Genomic DNA, 20,765 nt, shown 5'->3' on the forward strand with positions numbered 1-20,765 from the left:
CACATTCCTCTTCTCCAGCCATACCATTGAAGGGCTGCAGCAATATTAGGGTGTGACAGCCACCAGTCCCTGACAACAGGAGCAGACAACCAGGAGCAGCACAGATGTGCCCTGCCAGCCCATGCAAGGCTCCCTCTGGCAGCAGGGACTTGCATCTCGGGCACGTGTGTGCCCCCCACTTGCATTCGCAGGACAGCTAAAAGCAGCACTGTGCAGAGCTCTGGAGCCAGCTGGCAGGTGTAAGGAGGGGTAATGTCCAGGCCACCTGGTTAGCCCTCCCCAAAGTACGGGGGCATCCCTTTTTTTTGTGTCGTTCTTTAGATCTTTGGTGTGCATGGTTTAGGACTCCTTCTCCACTCCCACCCCCTTCACTTCTGTCTTTTCACAAATAATTTGACCTGTTCAGAGTAAAATGGAACTTTCAGGGGATTTGAATGTGCTAAATGACAAATACTCGGAGCGTAGCTTTGAGGACCCAGATGTCTGATTCACGCATCATGGAAAGTCATGACAAATGTCAGTGCATTCTCCAGACACTAACCTGCCACTGTTTTCCCGAGATAGCCTGGCCTTTCACAGTCATTCTCAAGATAAAATGTAAAAGGTTACTGACATGGCAACAAAAGAAGACATGTCATATTATAGCTGCTCCTATGATTTTAGAGCATTCTCTGTTTTCAGAATGAATCAGAACCAAACTAGGCCAGCAAAAGCATCTCCACTCCTAACTCCGGCTTCTTTTGGAACCAGGGGTGAAAGAAACTCCGAACACTTACCTCTCACATGCATCCACTCCTTGTCCAGACTGTAGACTGGAGAAAAGTAACCCAGAGGAGACATGTCTGTCCCATCACACATGAAAAGAGCTAGCTGATAGACAACAGGTTAATGAAGTGCTTGTTAGAGAGGCCCCCACAGTTCAGCTCTCGACATACCTACCATTTGGCTCATTATGCCTTTGGGTTAGTTTGCATCCTTATTAGGAGCCAGCCTCCAAAGTGCTGGTCTCTGCCAAAAGGCATTTTATGCCAGCTAAGGAAGGCCACAGTCTTGCTGGCCAGGTAAAGCCCTGCAGCAGGTTAGGGACCAACACTTCAGCCTAGGGACAGAGCTTTCGCAGGCTTCCTGCCTGCTCACATGAGAGCAAGCACAGCATCTCTTCGGCCACAAGAGAGGACAACTTGTTCTTTCCTCTAAAGTATGTAAATATGGTGTGGGTTCAGTCTGTGCAGTGCTTTTACAGAACATCTTTAACATGCAGGCAGAGCAGTTTTAGAGATTCCACCATCCTTTTTGTGAGAAGTTGCTACATGGTCTCTCCAATGCAAAAAAATCCTTTATCACAGTTCCCACCTGACCCAGTATAATTACGTTGATCTGGATGTCAGTGTTGCAAGCTTCAGTGGTGTACCTACATAGTCCCTGGAGGCTTTGAAGAAAAAAAAAATAGAGGTTTCTATATTAAAGAAATAAAGATATGAAGTTAACATGGGTTGAGTACCAGATCCAACTTACACTGAAATCTGAAGGCAGAGACTTTCCAGGATCTCAGAGTCAGGACAGGACTCAAGGAGAGGGCTGTTGTATAGGCTTGTACCAGCATCAGAGAGTTCTGCCTTTAGGACATCTCTGAATCTTAAGAAGAAGCACAACTACTTATTTCTCCTCATTCAGCCTATGCTGAACATGAAGGATATTGGCAGGCCTGATTTGCACACTGCAAACCCACATTTTAGAAGTTTATCTTTCAAAAATGTATGCAGCTTATCAATTTCCACATTTTTACCATTTCCAGACAGAAATATGCAGGCTTTACATCAGAACAGATAAAAGAGGTTAATTCAATTTCTGATCTCATGTTGTAAACTATTAAGCTACACAATTTGTGTCATGAGCATTATCTACAGTGAAATAAGGGGAAAAAATGGAAAAAATGTATTTCATGAGTTCTGCTTTTATCAAGTCTTAACAAAGATGTCTACAGCTGATAGGTAGGTTAATCTTATGCTTAAGCCACATCCACTTACAGTTGTGGCTCCTTCCTCTACCAGTTACTTGTGTAACCAAAGAGCACTCTACTGCTTCAAAGCAAATTTCACAGCTGCAGAGAGAAAAAAACTTAATACCTTGTGTTACTACTACTTACTCATAAGTATTTCAGACTCTTGAGATATTTAAAATCTGTTTGCAGTATTCAGGAATGAGCACTCTGAAAAAGGTTGTTTTCAGAAACAGAAAACTAATTTTCAAAAACAAGTCACTCTATAGCAAGAGGCCTCAGTAAGCATCCTTCCTTTAAAAACTCCGACTGTAAGCACTTACTGAATTACTGACTGCAGACCTGCTGAGTTATCTGCATTTCTCATGTGGGGGCTATACAAACATAGGCTGAATGACACAATGTAAAAATCATCTACTCTAGTCAGGCTTGATTTTAATGATGTAAGTTTAGAATATTTTGTTAAACCTATATTTTCTTCTCATCTTCAAATGCAACATTAAGGAGCTCTACGCTCCTGCTCAATAAGATCTTAGGAATCATCAGGATCATTTTGGTTTCTTCCAGAGCTGTGATGAATTCCTATGTTACTTTTCTCCTTTGAGATGTCTGAATGCACACCTTCTGAAATCAAAAGAGCAGCTAGAAGACCTGAACGGTGGTCGCTGTGCATAACAGCCCACCTCACCTCAGTACTTCTTTGTGTGCTGAGAGGCAATCCTCCTGCCTCCAAAACTGCTTACCCTCTTAAGTACCAGCCATGTACCTGCATACCTGGAGTAGATAAGAAAGCAGTGGTGATAGCTGGGCTAGTGACAACGAAATAATTATAACAGCTGGCAGATGGCATTGAGGAGGTAGCAGTGCCATGAAAAGAAATATGAATCTGGCAGCAGTGAGGCTTGGCTTTGAAAAGACAGGCTATCATTCTCAATCTCTTGATCCTTGGCCAGGACCTCTGTCAAAAACCAACACTGCAAATTCCCACACCTCCACAGATGCATGGTTTGGTTTCCATTGCACATGATCTTAGCATTTCAGATATCCACAGGAACAATAAGCAACAAATCATGATTGTTTCCAGGACCAAACATGCTTGATGTCATGCAGGTGTCACTATGGAGCCACGTCTGGATGTCTGAGGCAAATCTATCCTGGACCTGAAAACTGGATTCAATCTAAAGAGATGATTGAGGGGTCCAGGAGGTAATTAATAATGTTGAGAAGGTCAATAGAAAGAGAGCAAAAATCTATCAACAGCTACTAAACACAAAGATACTGCAACTGGCTCAAGTAAGCATGAGCTGCTGAGCACTGGACAAATGGAGAATATACAGAGGGAAGTACTGTTGTGTGTTGATAGTCTTTTTCCAATCCATTTGTTTTTGACTTCTGTCAGAAGCAAGACACTGTACACTACATAGCCTTTTAATCTGATCCAGTACAACTGTTCTCATACTCTACAGGAAAACATGAAAATTAAAAAACAAACAAACAAAAACAACTTACAAATGAAATCCCCATTCTGTCACTTCAAATAGAAAACTTTCCTCCCCTTCCACACCGGAGACATCCAAATCATCCAGTCAACATTAATTTAGGTAAATCCATTTCTTTTTGGACACCCAAGTACTGGCACAGCACAGCACGGCACACAGAGGTTTCTAGTTTGGTGTTGGCAGCCTGGTGCTGTGGCAAGGCAAAACATCACATTTTTAATGAAGAGAAGATCACCAAAAATATTTTCAATTTTGATTTCCACCTCCAGAAGCTGGTATACAAGACCTTCCCCAACCAGCCTTAGAGCAGTCCCCTCCAGATGGGAAGTCCTTTCTGTGGCAAGGAAAAGTCAAATGGGTCTGCTGATTTTGGAGAGGCATAAAGGAGAATCTGGAAATGGAAAATTACAAGGGTATTTTGGGCTAATAAGGGATTTTGTTTTCAAATGAAAATGGGAAAAGACCCCATTAACTGTTCATTCAGTTTAGTTTCAGATTTCAAAGAAACTGAGAGAATGAGAAAGAGCTCTAAAGACTGAAAAAGCTCAATAAGAAAAGGACATTAAGATTATCAATTTTGTCTTCCTATTGAAGTTGTGTGACCCCTCCACTTGTGCTGAACTCTACTCAAATGTTAAAATGGAAGTTTTGCAGCATACAGAGAGATGAACACACAGGTTTTTCCATTTTGATCATCCCTGAAACCCTGCCACTCTCCGCTGGTGGCTGCAGAGGCAGCCCTGCAGTGCTGCAGGTTGCCCTTCTGAAAGGGCAGCAACTGGAGAAATCAATTCCTAAAGCAGTGCTCTTTCAAGCAAGGTGATACCGAGGAAATTTAAAAGTCAAATGCCTCAAAGAAATAACACCTGCTCTCCTGTCTACAGAGACATCCCTGACACTGGGCAGTCAGGACATGACAATTTATGTGCTGCATCTGCATAAATAAAGCTATCAGCATAGATGTGAGTGCCGAAGTCAGCAGTTCCAAAATTAAATCCCTCTTTAAAAAAACATGATTAGAAGGAAAAGGATGACAGAAGCCCAGAGCCACCTTAGCCACAGCTTGTGTGGTTGCTTATCAACGTTCAGCTGAAGCAATCTGCTGCCCCACTAGGGCTTGCCAAAGGCTGAATGAATGGCTTTTAGAGGTGAGGTGCAGGGAGCCCCAGGGAAATACCATAAATCACATCCAATCCCTAAGGAGGCAGAGAAGAACAACAGAAGAAGGTTTTCTTCAGGTTTTGTTCTTGCAATATGCAGACCATACAAAGCTGCAGCTCAAGGTGTTTCCTGAGGGTTAGGGCTGCGCTTCTTAGCTCTCCCCTGAACAACAGCATCTCTGCGAAGAGCACGAGAAAGAAAGCAGAAATCATTAAATCCCAGCCCTACCCCCTGCATACCCCATCCACAGAACAGATTGCTTTGCAATCCCCCAGCAAGAACTCTTGCTGCTGTCAGTAGGAGAATTCAATTTTACCCATCATGAAAACACAGTATTTGTATTTTCAAGTAGCGATAACAACAACAACAACAAAAGCATAGCTGATGTTAGCAGCAGGAGATGACAAGCCTAAAGAGAAGCAAGTGTGTTTGAAAGCTACCATCCTGTGTCCAGAATGACCACGGCATGCACCATACTGCCTCACCTCAGACAGACAGATTTTCCCTCCCCAGTTTCATGCCATTTTACCAGTGCTCATCCTCCTCCCTTTCTCCCACCAATGCTGTTCTGCACAAAACTTGACTATGTTTATTAGCATGAGGGTCTCTGTCATGCTGGCTCTAGGACCATGTCTGCCAGCATTTCTTTAATCAGAGCAGGCTGACTGACAGCACATTACTCTGCATCAGGTATCACTGAGATCAAACCTCAGATAAAACAAGGGAAGGAAGCCTTGGCACACTGTATATCCAAGGATATCACATTGATTATAACTAAAGGTCACCTCTGGATTCAGTGTGCTATGAAACCAAACCTCAGGCATCTTAATGGTATTCTTGCTTTTCCATCCTCTGTGTATATGGTTTATGTATGACAGGAGACTAGTTATTCAGCTTTTAGCAGCCTGTAAGTGAACATAATTCTGACTTTAATTCACTAGCTTATTATTCCTGGTCCATCTCTCAAGTATGCAGAGCAACAGAAAGAATATATTCAATATATTCAGAATATATTCATATATTCATGTTTATGCACAGTCCACTTTGCTCTTAATAGGGCACTTATAGCAGACATGATTTAAGAAGATATCTCATAAGTCAGCACTAGTGAGGCATCCAGCTGCAGCCCCAGCACCACCACACTGCAGAAGAGAGGGGCCTGCTGGGGGGCCATGGAGTGAATTAAGGAGCTGCAGCACACAGGGTGTGACGGGAGGCTGGGGGAAGCGGCACCATTCAGCCTGGAGATGACAAGACCAAGGTGGGACTGCCATGGCAGCCCTCCACCACCTCCACGGGCCTACTAAAAAGAGATCCAGGCTCTTCTCAGAGTAGGTCAGTTACAACAAGGAAACTTGCTTTGGGCAGAGGAAGAAAACATTTATAGTGAGAGTGGCCAAGTCCTGGAGATGGAGCTCAAATCTTCTGTGGAAGATCTGTCCTTAGATTTTCAGGGCTCGAACAGGAATCCCTGAGGAACCTGTCCTCACTTTAACGCCAGCTGCAATGGGTAGGATAGATCTCACAGAAATGATGGAGCATGGCCCAGTTCTCAAGAGTCTGTGTATTCAGCCAACTTCCTTTTGGGGTTATTTGAGGTGAAAACTATTCATGCATAGCAATGCAGGCATACCCATAAACTTTTTCACAAGCAATGATTTTCCATTATCATCTGCTTGGCACAACTGAATCCAGAGGACATCACTCATTTACCTCATTAAAGAAAACAAACTTCTTTGTCTTTCAAGAAACTTTCCTGGTGACACTGCTGTCTACTCTGCATTTTGAAGGCTTTGTCTTACAACTCAAAGTAATGTTTATTATCAGGATTATTATACATTAGAGGACAACTTGAAACTTTGCAGTGAGCATGCACATCTTCCTGTATTCTGCTTTACGCTATCTCAGGCCTGCACACGCATTGCCAATGCTCTTCCTTGAGACTAAACACATACTGATGGCCTCTCTTTTCCTTCTCCGTCATTTAAAAACAGAAAAAAAAAAATATTGTTTTGAGGCAAACAGGTAAATGCAAAAGATCTGTCTGTGCATGTCCAGGTATAGTGGTGGAGCCAGTGAGGATAAGCTGGAGATCTATGAGGAAATGTACTCCTTCTTCACAGCTCCCCCAGCTGAATGTTGACCTCCGGGTGGGAGGGCTGCTTCCTATGCAGTATGCCCCATAACCACCAGAGGGGCCCCACTGCCAAACCACAGCGTGGGGCCATCTGTGAGGTGCTACAGCCTAAATCCTGAGAAGCTCTTTTCATCTGTTTTGTTGCTAGTGGTTTGTGGTTGTGGTTATTTAAAGCCTGAGCTACCCATGAATATAAAGTCCTGTACAATTCCTCCATGATCTGAAAAGGCATTGCTGGTTCAAGGCAAAGACTCATAACAAATCTCTGACTCCCTAGATCCAGTAAAACAACAAGTTAGTAGATTGGAAAAGGCAGGTACATCTTCTAACTAAAAATCACCTTTTCTATAGATTTCCATGTTTGATTATGGATTTATTTCCTGCTCATGCAGACCCAGTCTTCAATACATATTTCATTATATTTCCTGTCCAAAAAAAAAAAAAAGAAAAAAAAGGTACATTTTAACACCAGAGTTGTTCTTGAGCTATGGAGAAGAAAATAAGGTAATGTTTGCTACCAAAACTGAAGCCTAATTCAGAAGTACAATTACAGTGCAAGAATAAGAAAATCAGTACAATTTCAGCCAGCCTTTTTTAATAAACCTTATTAAACTCAAGCTTCAGCACCAGACCCAGCATGAAGTTAAAGATGGAGTGATCTTTCTGTGGGAAATTTATAACCAGAGGAAACATCCTAGCCTCGGCATTTTTATAGCACCAATCCATTTTTAAATGGAGGACAGAGAGATACAAGACATCAAAAATGTCTTCTACCTTGAAGGAGGAAAATAATCTGAATCAGGACACCTGCCACCTACATGTTTACAACTGAGTGCAACTGCTGTTGCCACCACACCTTCGTTTTGTCAGCCAGCACCCTTGTCAGTGGAGGAGGAAAGCATTTGCAAGGTCTCGCTGGATTCACCCTACCCACCCTGGCTATAAAACAAGCAGTTACTGCTGCTCCTGTTCCAGTGCTCGTGCTTGCTGTTTGTCCTTCTCAGATGAGTGTGTTGACAGAATAAACACGAGGAAAACAAACCATCTACAAGAGTGATGCAGACAGTACACATAACTCTCCTCAGAGGGGGCAACATTCTACACTCGGGGCAGCTGAAGGCCTTGCCCTGCTCTGCCCCTGCACCTGCACCAGGCCACAGTGCCCCCAGCAGCCAGCGGCAGAGGTGTCCCCAGGGCTCCCTGGACAGGAACGGTGCCAGGACCTTGTGCAAAGCCACCACAGCACTAAAGCAGGCGTCCACCCACGCTTCACTGTGATGAGCAGTCACCTTCATAGGCCTCAGAGAACCAGCCAAGGTTTCGGGGGAGTTTGGTTCCTGCAAAACGCTCCCACCACATTACACAAAGCCAACATTTCCTCACTTCTCTGCTCTACATAATTGATGGCTGTTGTCACCGTACACAGAAAACCACAAGGCCACACAGCACAAAGCAAATGTTCCTCACGCCTTTTCCGTGCTTTGCACACCTCGTTTTCCAAGTCACCAGCTGGCCAGTCGCCCCAGCTCTGCGTCCTACTCCTACATGCTCTGCCCCCAGCTGCTTTCCTTCAAGTGCATGTCCCACAGATTCAGTGCCCCAAATGAGAAGTGCAGGAAAATTATGTGCTATTTTCATGCAATTTATGACCAAATATTTTTGTTCCACTAATTTAAAAAATGAGGGAACAATTTCCTCTAGAAAGTACATGTAAACGTGACAAAATTCATTCCCCCAACAACCTGCTATTTTGTTTAGTTTAAACATTAAAATAGGAGTCTCAATAAGTGTTTTGTGGCCATTTAGCACAGTTAAGCTCTATTTTTGTATAGAGCAGTATCATTTCAGATGCCACAGTTCACCAACAAATACTAAGCACCATGTTCATGCAGGCTGGAGCTCCAGTTCCAGAGTTGTTACTGGAAATGCCTCTTTCTCCTGAGTCTCATCTTTTCCACTGAAACATAATTAACAATATAACACATCACTGCAGCTCTTCTGCACTTCCATTTGCAAACAAACTGGTGCTAATCTCCATCAGAACCCAACATTGCTTGTCTCCTCAGCTTCCCTCCCTCCCTAAATTCAGAGACATAAATATACAAGAAAATGTGTGAAGACACTTTCTGAAGAAATGGAAAATGGAAGAGGGTTGTCTGCTATGTTCCTCACTCAAAAAAGCCTATGTGCCTTTTAGACATTGCAGTCCATATGCTTATTTTCTTAACAAGTTTTGAAACTCATACACACTGACACCAGACATAGCCATGCCTTAATATTCCTTACTCAGCTTAAGGGTTTTTGTTTATTTGTTTGTTTTGTTTTTGTTTTTTTCCCTCCCTACAGAATTTGCTTCTCTGAACAATCCCAGAACAACTCCAACTGATCACAACTTAGGTGCTTGCTGCGCTATCTGCTGGAACTGTGCAAGTGCAGATCCCAAAACATCGAGCTGTTTTTAGCTCCCACACCACTACCTTAGGCTTAGCATCTGCCCCCTCATCACATCCCATTTAGTGATCATCCATCTATCCTCATGTTTCTGAACACGAGGATACATGCCCTACACTCTCTATTGCAAGATCAAACCTTAAAAAGGTCTCCAACAAAGAGCATGTGTCTCCATCTGCTCCTATCAAGGCCTCTGACGAAAAACATAGGACAAGACAATATGAATACCAGAAAAATCAGCACTAGGTCTTACTCTGCACATTTATTATTTTTTTTTCAGCTGTCTAGATTGGCCCATTTTCTGATGGAGCAGCTCAGAATGGCATGGGGAGGAGCAGAGCCAGATGCACCTGCCAGCTCAGCTTCTGTGTGGTTTGGAATTGTTGCCTTGGAATTTGAACCCCTCTTCTACACTGTGAAATGTGGTTCAAATACAAAGTCACGGCCTTATCAACCTGCTTACAAGCTTCTCATCAAGAGATTGGGTGTCTTGCACCTCAGCAACACAATTCTTCCTCTCATAAGGTCAATGTGATTAAATATCTTTCCTCTGTGTTCAACCTTCTTTTAACAACACTTGTACCTTCTAATTCAGCATCAGACCTATTCCATTGAACTCTTGCCTGAGCTTTCCACAAGCTCTGGAAAGCACCGAGTATATTGGCATTTATTTGCTATTAGGCAAGAGTTTTTTTGACCTCGCAGCTCCTGGTAAGACACCTGAACAAATAAGAGAAGTTTAATTTCAAATGGTAATTATACTTCATCTTTGCTGGGCTCTCCTTGTCTTCTAAGCCTAAATTGCTGGGCTGCCTCATTCATCACAGACACAACAGATCAGCTGCCATTTATACATACACTTTGACTCACATCAGATGGTAGCTAAACCTGTCAGCCCCACTTTCCTTCTTTTAAGAAATACTGCCACTGGAAAGCCTTAACAAGAAAACTGAGATCGCAGGAAATGTCCTTCACTACAGAGACTACAGTACCAGCTGTTAGCTCTGTTCTCCAGTTCTCAACCAGGTATAGTGCAGGAAAAAATGCATTCATTCCTACCCTGACAGAGGCAGGTCTGCAGAAAAGCCTGGACTCAAAGTTCTATCTTTTTGGTGGCTTTAATCAAATACAACCAAAACCAAATCAGAGGATGGAGAGGGGGTGGGGAGAGTACCTGCATGGCCCAAAATCAGAATTTACTTTTTCTAATATATATATATATATATATGCTTTGATTCAGCTCTAATCTTACATACTTTCTAAGTTCTAGGCAAGAAAATTATATATATTTTTAAAAGTACTGAAATAAGGAAGATATACAAAGTTAAAGAATGACCATTTCATAATGAGTGCTTAGGAAACTTTCACAGCAAAATAGTTACAGCAAGAGCTGAGTAAACAATTATGTTTTGGAAGTTCCCTTTTTTTTAAAAAAAAGTACATCTCTGCATCTCATCTTTCACTTTTTTTCCAGAATATAAACTTGCATTTAATTTTAAGCAGTAGAACTTAAAAGTTATATGTTTTTATACAAGTTTAAAGAACAAGCAACTTTCCATATCATTATGGTGCAAAGTTTTAATTGATATTGTTTGGATGTGAAAAGAGGTAAATATCACTTCATGTGAAGTTGCAAAATAGGTCAGCTGGGTACATTCATTCAGCTTCCTTCTACACTCTGTAGATGCTTTACCAATTACTAATTCTTTCTAAAGAAGTCTCCAAATGAGTTTGTTCCTTCTTTGCATGACATAATTTAACTCTCTACAAAGGCCGGCTTATTAACCAGTCACTTAATTAACACAGTGACTATACAGCTGAAGGTTGTATTATTTCCATCAAAATAGATGAGTTTCTATAATAGCATTCAATTTCCATGGCAAGATGCATGAATTGTTACAGTTCAATCAAAACAAGCAATTGTTTCTACTTAAATATGATTACAGCAAGTAAGCTTCCATTTGGCATTATTTTTTATAACGAGTAAAGTTTAATTAATTAGTATTTATTTATTTTTCTTTCAAAACTTGGTAGAACAGAAACAATACACTAGCTCTATTGGTAAATCTGTTTAAGAAAAACAACATCCCATTTATTCTATTTTAAGTGCTACTTCCAGCTAGCTTTAAGTAATGACAGTCCGGAAGGAGCAAAGGTACACAAAAGTGAGATAATTCATTAATAAAAGGAACTTCATGGAGAGCAAGTATACTCTCTTCAAGCTATCACAGATAAAACTACCAAATTCAGAACAGCAAAAGCTACTGTCATCCTCTCATCATCCTCTTCCTCATAAAGGCATCAAACCCTGGCTCTGTGCTATGAGACTTCCATATTCAAGTGGAGAGTTTACAACCACATCAATAAAAGGACTATCCATTAATAATCAGGAGAGATTTTTCTTCAGTTCAATTCCTTTCACAATTCTAGCTGTTCCAGCAAACAAATGAAAGTTCAAGGGGAAAGAAAAAAAATATTGCTCATGCTCTCATCTTCTTAAGCTTTTTTTAAGCTCTCCACTGTAAACAGCAAGCACCATTAGTGACAATTTCTGAGTAATGATGGGGAAAAGTGAGGAGGTGGTTGAAAGCACCGCTGGCTTGTTAATGCAAACAACTTTATACTACTCAGGGAACATATGTGCAATCACTGTTTATGAAGCAACTTTGACAACACTGAAAGGAGCTTTTTGCTTTATGTTTGTTTAAGTGAGACTACGTCTGTTTTAGAAACAATTGCTTTTATTTTGCCATGTGCGCACCTGCATGTGTTAAACAGAAGCAAGCCACAGTCTTAATAACAGCCTAGCGAGTGGCTGTCTTCTCTGGAGACTTCATTATCACGAGATTTCACTGCACTCCAGCTCCTCTGAGAAGACACTTAAAGAGAACACAAGAATGGTGGTGTAGAATTTCTAATATTTGAGGTTTCCAAGAAGAAAAACAGGAAATATATTTCAAAGGACCTAACCCCACTGAGGGACCTTTTTCTTCAAAGCCTCAAAATCACGCCATTACAAGCGATGCTGTCTTCTAAGAAAGCAATAGGATTAGTGTTTCATTTCTGATTGCAGACCATAAGTATCACATGCTAACACTTAAGCAAAACATGTTTACAGAAATTCCTGCCTATTCATAATACCACATTGTGCCTTGGAGAAAGCTTCTCTTAGGTCAACAAAGGCAGAAGCTAACTGAATTAGACTTGAAGCCTGAAACAGAGCACGTGCAGCACGCTTACAAATGATTTTACATAACTGAATTTAGCCATATTAAATATATTGATAATGTAATCTCTTAAAGACAGGGACTGTGAAACTCTATGCTGTTTAAGTGCCTATTTGTTATTTCTTATTACAGGTAATTGTCACTGGCTTTCTTTTAGTCTGGGAAATTAGGGTTCCTGTTCCCCGTTACATTTTTTTTTCATGCACAGATGGTAATATAAACTTAACAGCAACTTCTCAAAGGCTCAGCTTTGAACTTCAGATGATGGGATCCCTGACAGCTGTGCCTGGCTGGGCACTCAGTATGTCCCTGTCCCAACAGGCAGCAGGCTCAGCACTGAAGCCAGGCAGGGGCTACTCCGGGCTGTGTGAGACTGGGGGTAGAAACTGTGAGAACTGTGCCAGTGGCCTTCCCTAGCAGCCTGTCCCATGGGGAGTTTCTCCCTGAATCCGCTCTGAGCCTCCCTGGGTTCAGCCAAGGCCCTTCGTCTCCCCAGCTACTTCTTATATGCCACGTCTCCCAGGCTGGGCCAGTCCCTGTCCCCCAGCATCTCCTCACAGGGCAGCTGCTACAGCCCTAACCCATCATGTTCTTGATGTCCTATGAGCTCTAGGTACTCTTGTTTCTCCCCCAGGGGAAGTGCATCCTATTTAATCACATTGACAGCCCCAACAAACTGGGCTACAGAACCATGACTCCTTGCTTCAGGGGTGGAGCTGTGTTCCTGCATGCAAGCAAGGCTCTGCTATAGGCAGGACTGCAGGCAAATCGCTGTGCCTGTCCTGTCATCTCATCATCCAACTACAGTTTTTCTCTGTAAGAGCATCCCATTTGCTCTGGAAAAGTGGCAACAGAAACACAGAGCTCTATTCTGCTCCTCAATGCCAGAACGCTTTCCCTTTTTTCCAAGGACAGTATATAAAGCCAATCCTCCAGATTTTTATTCATTCAGCAGCGGAAAAGCTCCAGCACTCCCACTATACCCTAGATTTAAATTTAAATGAAGTGCCATATGATTGCCCAACATCTTGTCACACCATCTGCCAAATCTAACAGTGCTATTCAAAACTGCCTAAGCCCTGAGAAATATAGATATACTTCAGGTATTGTGCATCTCTTTGCATGGTACCATGGGGGAAACTCTAGTTACATTTCAAATACTATCTTCAGAACAGCTTGTCCACTCAGAGACAGAATTTCTAGACACCATCTTCCCAACTTCTGTTCCCTTTATCATTCATATCTAACCAAACCATGTCCATAACAGACAGAAGAGATCAAGTTCTCCACATAAAAATACATGTACCTACACAGCAAATCTTGCCAACACTATTTAATGGACACTCTCTTAATTAAAGACTCTAACATCTAACTTTATAGTTAGTAATTACATATGAACAAAGCATACCACATATTGCCCAAGAATTATAGCAGTTTTTGATGAGGAAGAAGGAGGACATATATACTCACCTTAACAATAATCTCCTTAGCATCACACAGAGGTATGTGACAGAGCACTTTCATTAGTCTGTATGAAATACGTACCAGCTGCCAACACTGCTGATTCTAAGAAAATACCTTGTAATGAAGACATCATACTTATCAATGGGTGAGGTTTTTAGCTAGAGAATACAAATAGCACAGGACTCAAAGCTAGGCAAAACAGACTTGAAAGGAGAAGTCAAGTCTGAGTAGAAAGGAATATATTACCCAGACAGAATACAGAGTTGCATGAGGTTTATTAATGCTTGTCTAGTATCTCAGTCACCAAATGATGGTATAGACATCATGAAATACACTTCAGGTATTTTCTATAGCATATATGAAAATACTGATATCAACAGAGCTTCTAAGACAACACCAAGAGGTTTCAGGATGTGTTATGTCATGGTGAAGATTTACAAGCTTTAATGCAATAAAGTCCTGAAACTATAAATAATCAGTACTACTAGGGTTCTGGACATATAAACTGAAATTTCCTCCTTCATTTTCCTTATTTTAAGTTTTTGTGTTTTCTTTGTCTTTTAAGACTTATCACACAAGTACTGCTAAATATTTTGTATTTAGAACTGCCTCAAAGTAATGGGGAAGGTATCCTCCAAGTTGTCTTGCTCCATTAAGAATAATAATGATAAAGACCAAACCCAGAGATCTGAAGGCATTTGGTTTTGTCTTATAAAAATGGTTTGCGTGCTACAGTGATATTCACTTCTATACTTATTTCTGTTGACCTACTAGCTTCTTTTCACAGAAAGAGAGGTGCCTAATGGCAATCCCATCCAATGCCAACAGTAGGGATCTGGGGTTCAAATGGAGGAAGCTGCCTCTACCCAAGAGGTGCTGAATTTAACATGTTTTCCAAGGACATTTCAACAACTCTGCAGTGGCATTACTGAACACAGTTTCAGGTTGCTCAGGGGCCGATTGACAAGCTTGTGATTTCTCAATGTTGTAAACCAGTTCTAAAGGTTCATAAAAAGGCTCATAAAAGGTGGCCTATTTGCCCACTAAGTCTAGAAATTAGCTGATGTTATTCGTTCCCCTGTCCTACATCAGTGTGTTTAGATCTGCAGACATAAACATGGGCTACAAACCCACTTCACCTTCCTCTTTCGGATGCATTATGTGGACAGGAAGGGGAAAGCAAACAGAGAGGAAGACAGCATGTTGCTAACTTTACATACACAGCAAATACTGCTTAATCCGGATTACAGAAGGAAAAAATAAAAAAGAAAAATAAATGCTTTCTGATCAGTTATTGCTTCCCTGGGATCCTCCTAAGGAGTGCACAGCAAAATTGTAGATTTTTAATTAAGAACTGCATCCTTGCAGCACAGTCTAGTACAGAATTGCCATTATCTCTCAAATCAGCAAGGAAAGCTATGTATCAAAGAAAGCACATGCAGAAGAGCTTCTACTGCAGATATTCAGCAATAATGGTGTTGTGGCAAGTTAGCTGCAACACCTCCTGTCCAAACACCCTAGCCTGGGTACATCTGACACAGCTCCACGTTCAAAGATTGCTCAAGGTACACATCTTCCTACATGCAACAGAAATACAACCAATTTAACAGAACCATCACCTCCCCTCACTGACACTGGGGGATTTTTTTTAGGCTGAAGTCAGCTGAGCTGCTTTGGCTGCAGCTGACCAAGCTAAAAGGCTGCTCTGAGCCCAGCCGCTGGCTTTCACACCACAACCCACTTTCCTGGCCTCCAAACCCAGGCCAATGCCCTCAGGATGTTTCCCTTTCTCTGCAGGATGTCACTGCCCTTCCTTCCTAGACCTGCCAACATAACCCCAGGTGTTTCCACACCCTAACAGATCTGCCAAAGAGATTTAGGTTAAGCACTTTCACTGGCAAGGTTTTTTAAGATCCTCCAGATCCAGTTTAACTGAAACAGACCGGGTAACACCTACATATGCTGCTACATCCTGTGCTTCTGAGAGAGCAGCAACTTCTGGTGATGGGTGGGTGTGAGAAGCAGCTGTGGGAGAAGCCTCTTCAACCAACTGGGACAAGACCAGAATAGAGTGGTTGTGCCTGGCCTTGCCTCAGGAGGTGAGCAGGCAGTGCCATGTGGCTTGGCCAGGCAAGAGCCAGGAGATCCTGATCCTTGAAAAGGGTTTAGATAAGGCTGTTTGTCTCCATGCAAGTATGAGAAGATGGGGTAGGGCAAGATGTTACACCAGCATACGTTCTTGCTCCCATAGAAAAAGGTATTTTTATGTGCCTCTTTCCTCCTAAGCTGGTAGAATAGAGTTAAATTTAATCACTATATGAACATGATGCTCTGTACCAAGTGTGGAATGCAGATTTTAATAATATTTAAATGTTTTCTGAAATATGTAAAGGAGAGCTTGGTGCACCTGCATTGAATGCAGATGAATACTTGACAAAAAATTGACACCACTAAGTGCTCTACTCAGTTGATTTACTTTATGTATGTTCATGCACAGGCAGTAAGTCCAGGTGATACGATTTTTACAATAGAAGACTAACAAATCAACTATATCAAAACTTTCTAAAAAAGCACCCAAAGGAATTTTCTAGAGAGGTAACAAAAGAGAGACAAAAGGCAAGTATTGTGACGGTATTGATGTTGGAAAGGCAATAAAGGAGAAAATGGGCAATTGTGCAGAAATATAGCTCTTAACTATAATTATATATCAGAACATAAGTCCCTGCTAGATAAACTTATGATGCATTTTAATAATTATCCTGTTATCCTCCTCTTGTCATGACACACACATTGTTATGACACCATGCTATGAAGAGAAAGCAGAACAGAAAGTTTGGATTCAGCTGTAAGCAGAAGAAACAGCAGTGACGGAAGGAAACAAATTACAACCTAATCAAAAACTTGTAAGCAATTCAGAGAAACTGACTGGAAGAAAGTACATTTTATTGTGACCACAGCAATCAAGTGTTTGCACTGAGGCAAGATAAGAAAAGAAAATTACTGCACAGTCAGCTATTGACCTGCATTGAGAAGTATTAAATTATGGGTTAGGAAAGCAACAGGTCAGTTTATAAAGTCAAGGAACAACAGCAGCACTTACATATATCTCATTACCAGAAACATCGCAGGCTAAGAGTTTATTTTGAACCAACTATGGAGGAGAAAAGGCATGATCAAAACCTCCTAGAGACTGTGCACTCCCAAGGAGCAGAGAAATTGAAAACTATAATCACCAACCTTGTGAGTAGCAAAAGCTAGGATGTTCAGCATCCTATGGAGTACCCACATGAATTTTCTAATGTCTAATAAGCTGAATGCTTGCTACTGCTCTCCCCTCAGTAGGGGCATCAACATCATCTCTCTTATCTCCCTGGTCACCAGCAGTCTTGAGGTTTGTAAGAATGTCATCACTTTGAAATCTCTACTCTTCTATTTATATTGGTTGAAATTTATCCCCAGGGGTAAAAAAAAGTTTCTGGTGGACAATGAGAGGAGCTATCAGTTGGACAGCATTATTATTTCAGCTTCATCTCTGTAGGAAACCGGGTCAAAAACTATATTCAGGACAGAAGGGAAGAAATAACATAGAGAAACCTCAAATTGAGAAAACTCTAGAATTATCAAGTTTAGTATACAATATATTATTTTATGTATGAAAAGCCAGATTTTATAGTTTTTCACAAATAGATCAGTATTCCTGACTTCTTAGAATTTCTGCTAAGCAATACTCTTAAGTTGCAATGAAAATCTGGATGATCTCCATATCTCCATATCCATAAAAAAAATAATGCCAGAATAGTCATTCATTCTAAAGCAGATATTTGACCATTCAAATACTTCTATCAGAAAAGATCACTTTCACTTATTTTTGTAATTTTCTCCTTTCAATGCTGGTAGTTAGTCCTGGAGCAAAACAAACCCATGGGTCTGAGAGGCCAGCCTGGATGCCAAACAGTGTAATAAATCAGGCCATCAGCAAGCTCTGAGAATCCCAGACTTCTGAATGACAAATGCACCTTTGGGATATGGCTAGACTTGTTGTCTTCCTGGCACATTTGATACTCACGTGTGCTGCCTTGTTCTCCAGAAGGCGATGACTTCATTACATATCTTCTGAAGAAAATTTACTGCCTGACATTACTCAAATAAGAGTTGAATCAACATGACACAGTAGCAAGTGTCAAATCAAAAGCACTACATTAATAATTCATGCTGCTGTAAGCTATTGCTCAATTCTAAATACTCAATTGTTTAACTGCTCACAAAACTGTTTGAGAACAAGGAAGATGCTAGGAAGACATTGCAGTGAATGAAGGCTCTTTGGTGCTCAAGATATGGAGAGAGCACAGAAATTTCCTTCACTGCTCCCCCAAAGACTCACTTTTCCCCAAAAGAGAGGTCAGCAAGGTCCTGGAGCATCTTCACCAGAAGAAGAAATCAATAAAGTCCAGGAAAAGGCCTGGCAGGAGTTCAGAGAGTGTACAGTTACCCAGGAGAACTATCTTTAGCTTATGAAGTAAAGTACACATATGATTCCTCACAGACTGATCCCAGGTTTTAGAAACAAAAGAACAGAGGTACATTCTGAATGATGCACTAAAAACATTCATTGTTATACTATCAATAAACCTTATTTGAACAGAATAGATCAATAAATGGACACAAAGCAACAATTTTGCTCTTCCAGACATTAACAATATACTAAGAGATTTTCTATTTCATGATTTGCATTAATATTTTTACATTTGTCATGATTTTTAACTCCATGGATATTTTCATAGCATTCCCAAGCATGTTTTGTTGCTTTGCTTAAATTTGTTACTGTCTTGACATATTCCGACAGGTCTCTATTCCAACAGGACTTATTTCAAAACACCTATGGAACCAAACTTTCTAATGGTGAAGTGATTGCTTTTAGAAGTTATTTGGATATCCCTAGTGACATTCCAATTTATTTTACCTCCATATAAGCATTTTTTATCAACCACAATGTAACATTTCACAAACATCGTAACAGAGACATTTATCATTTCAAAGGGAATATTGGCGATTGAAGCTAAAACCTAAAACAAAACCCAAAACACCAGACCATCATCATCCTTATGACTTCTTCAGTGAGGAAAGGTAAACAAAGAGTCATGGCCTTTATTTCAGATGTTTTCAGGTCTCTGTTCTGATGTGTTTTGTTTTTTGTTTTTTTTGCTAGGTACAAAAAGTGGTTAAGTTACAATGGATAAGTCAACACACCCTATATATTTTCACATTCACAATTCCTCCCTATGCTGCCAACAAAGTCAGCTCAGATTTTCTTGTAAAAGTTTCACTACTTTCAAAAACTCAACCATTTAAGAATCTGGTATACCTGTACCAACCAAACAGCATGATGTAGGATACATCAGCACTTTGTGTATCGCTGCAGGAATATATTTCTACTTCTTCCTTCCCTAAAAGCCCTTGCCTGCTCTTCAGAGCCCACAAAGGACTTTTTAATATATGGAGAAGAGCATCCACAGGAACTGAATTAAGAAAACCTGCCTTACTGACAACACTGTTGCAAACAGAAAGAAAAACTCCTGTCTTGTGAGTGGTCAAAATCCTGTCCCCGTAAGGACTTTGTTACAATCACAGAAAGATGAAAGTCAAGGATGTATTTTAACTAATTTTCCAGGACTGTCTTTTGTATCAACAAATTAAAGCCACGTTACTTCGTTCTCTTGCCCGTGCGACTTTGAGCATGAAGCTTTTGAGCATGAAACCTGACTTGTCAGAAATGTACTTTAACATCAGTGAGCAGTGCGGCTATGTGAATAACGCCGCTTATTCCCACTCGCTACTTTCCCGTGTCCTTAGCGCTGCTTAACTCGGCCGCCCGAGCAGAGTAGGAGAGAGGAGGGCGAAGAACTGCGGCCGGAGCACCCCTGCTTGCCTGCCTGCCCCGGGAGCCCCTCAACTCAGCTCCCCCCCGACGAGACGCAGCCCAGCGATGCCTCCTCTTCGCAGCCTCTCCAGGCGCTCCCGGAGCGTTACCACTCCCATAAACACCACTAAACACCAAAAAGCCGCCCCCCAGCATTCCCCAGTAGCCTCCAGCGTCCCCCAATAGCCCCCAGTAGCCCCCGGTCTCCCCGCGCTGCCCCTGATGGCGGCGGGAGGGGACGGCGCCTACCTGGAGCCGGCCGCCGTCTGTCTGCCGTTCTGTCGTTCCTCTGCCTTCCTCCTCCCTTTTCCCTTTTCTTTCTTTCCTTTTTTTTTTTTTTTTTTGGCTTCGCCAGCAGAGGAGCTTGGGCCGCCCTCCCGCTCTTGCCCGAGGCGAGCAGCCGGCGGCTGCCAACTTGCGCTGCTGCTGCTGCCGCCGCTGAGAAGTTGGTGGCGACCGCGGGCGGCCCTCGGTGGCCGCGGTAAGGCGACGGGGCTCGTGGTGGCCGCGGTCCCCCCGCGCCCGGCCCCACCGCTCCTGTCCCGGGCCGGTCCCGGGCCCCGCCGTGGCGCGGCGCTGGAAACACTCGGGTTAAGGGGAGGCTCCGCCGCAGCCGGGGCCACCGGGAAAATGTTTCATGCACACAGGCTCTGAAGGCTTTTAAAATAACCTCGACATCTTAGGAGCTGATTTTGACATAGTTTGTACATTGTACCAAAGGGCTCTGGACTATTCGTCTGGAAATCCTTTTTCATTTTTTATTTCGAAATCTCATTACAGCCGATACAGATTTATCTGAGCCTTAATCCTGTCATCTACCTAGATCCAGTCATAGCAAAATGATGAGGGAACCCCAGTAGTCCCAAAGTCCCAAATGGACAACACCCCAGAGTTATCTTCCATTCATACC

General features: G+C 42.0%; 1 protein-coding gene across 2 annotated transcripts in view; it reads right to left on the reverse strand.

Annotated features, from left to right (window-relative positions):
* PKIB (cAMP-dependent protein kinase inhibitor beta) overlaps positions 1-20,435 on the reverse strand; it is a 54,630-nt gene extending 34,195 nt beyond the window's left edge. The window contains exon 1 of one of the 2 annotated variants that reach the window (XM_038177432.2): positions 20,105-20,435. The gene's annotated coding sequence lies outside the window, so the exon portion shown is untranslated. The remainder of the gene's footprint in view (positions 1-20,104) is intronic. The other variant, XM_038177431.2, reaches the window with a different exon arrangement.
* Between the last annotated feature and the right edge of the window lie 330 nt (positions 20,436-20,765).

Source organism: Anas platyrhynchos, chromosome 3 (assembly GCF_047663525.1).
Source record: "Anas platyrhynchos isolate ZD024472 breed Pekin duck chromosome 3, IASCAAS_PekinDuck_T2T, whole genome shotgun sequence".
Taxonomy (NCBI): domain Eukaryota; kingdom Metazoa; phylum Chordata; class Aves; order Anseriformes; family Anatidae; genus Anas; species Anas platyrhynchos.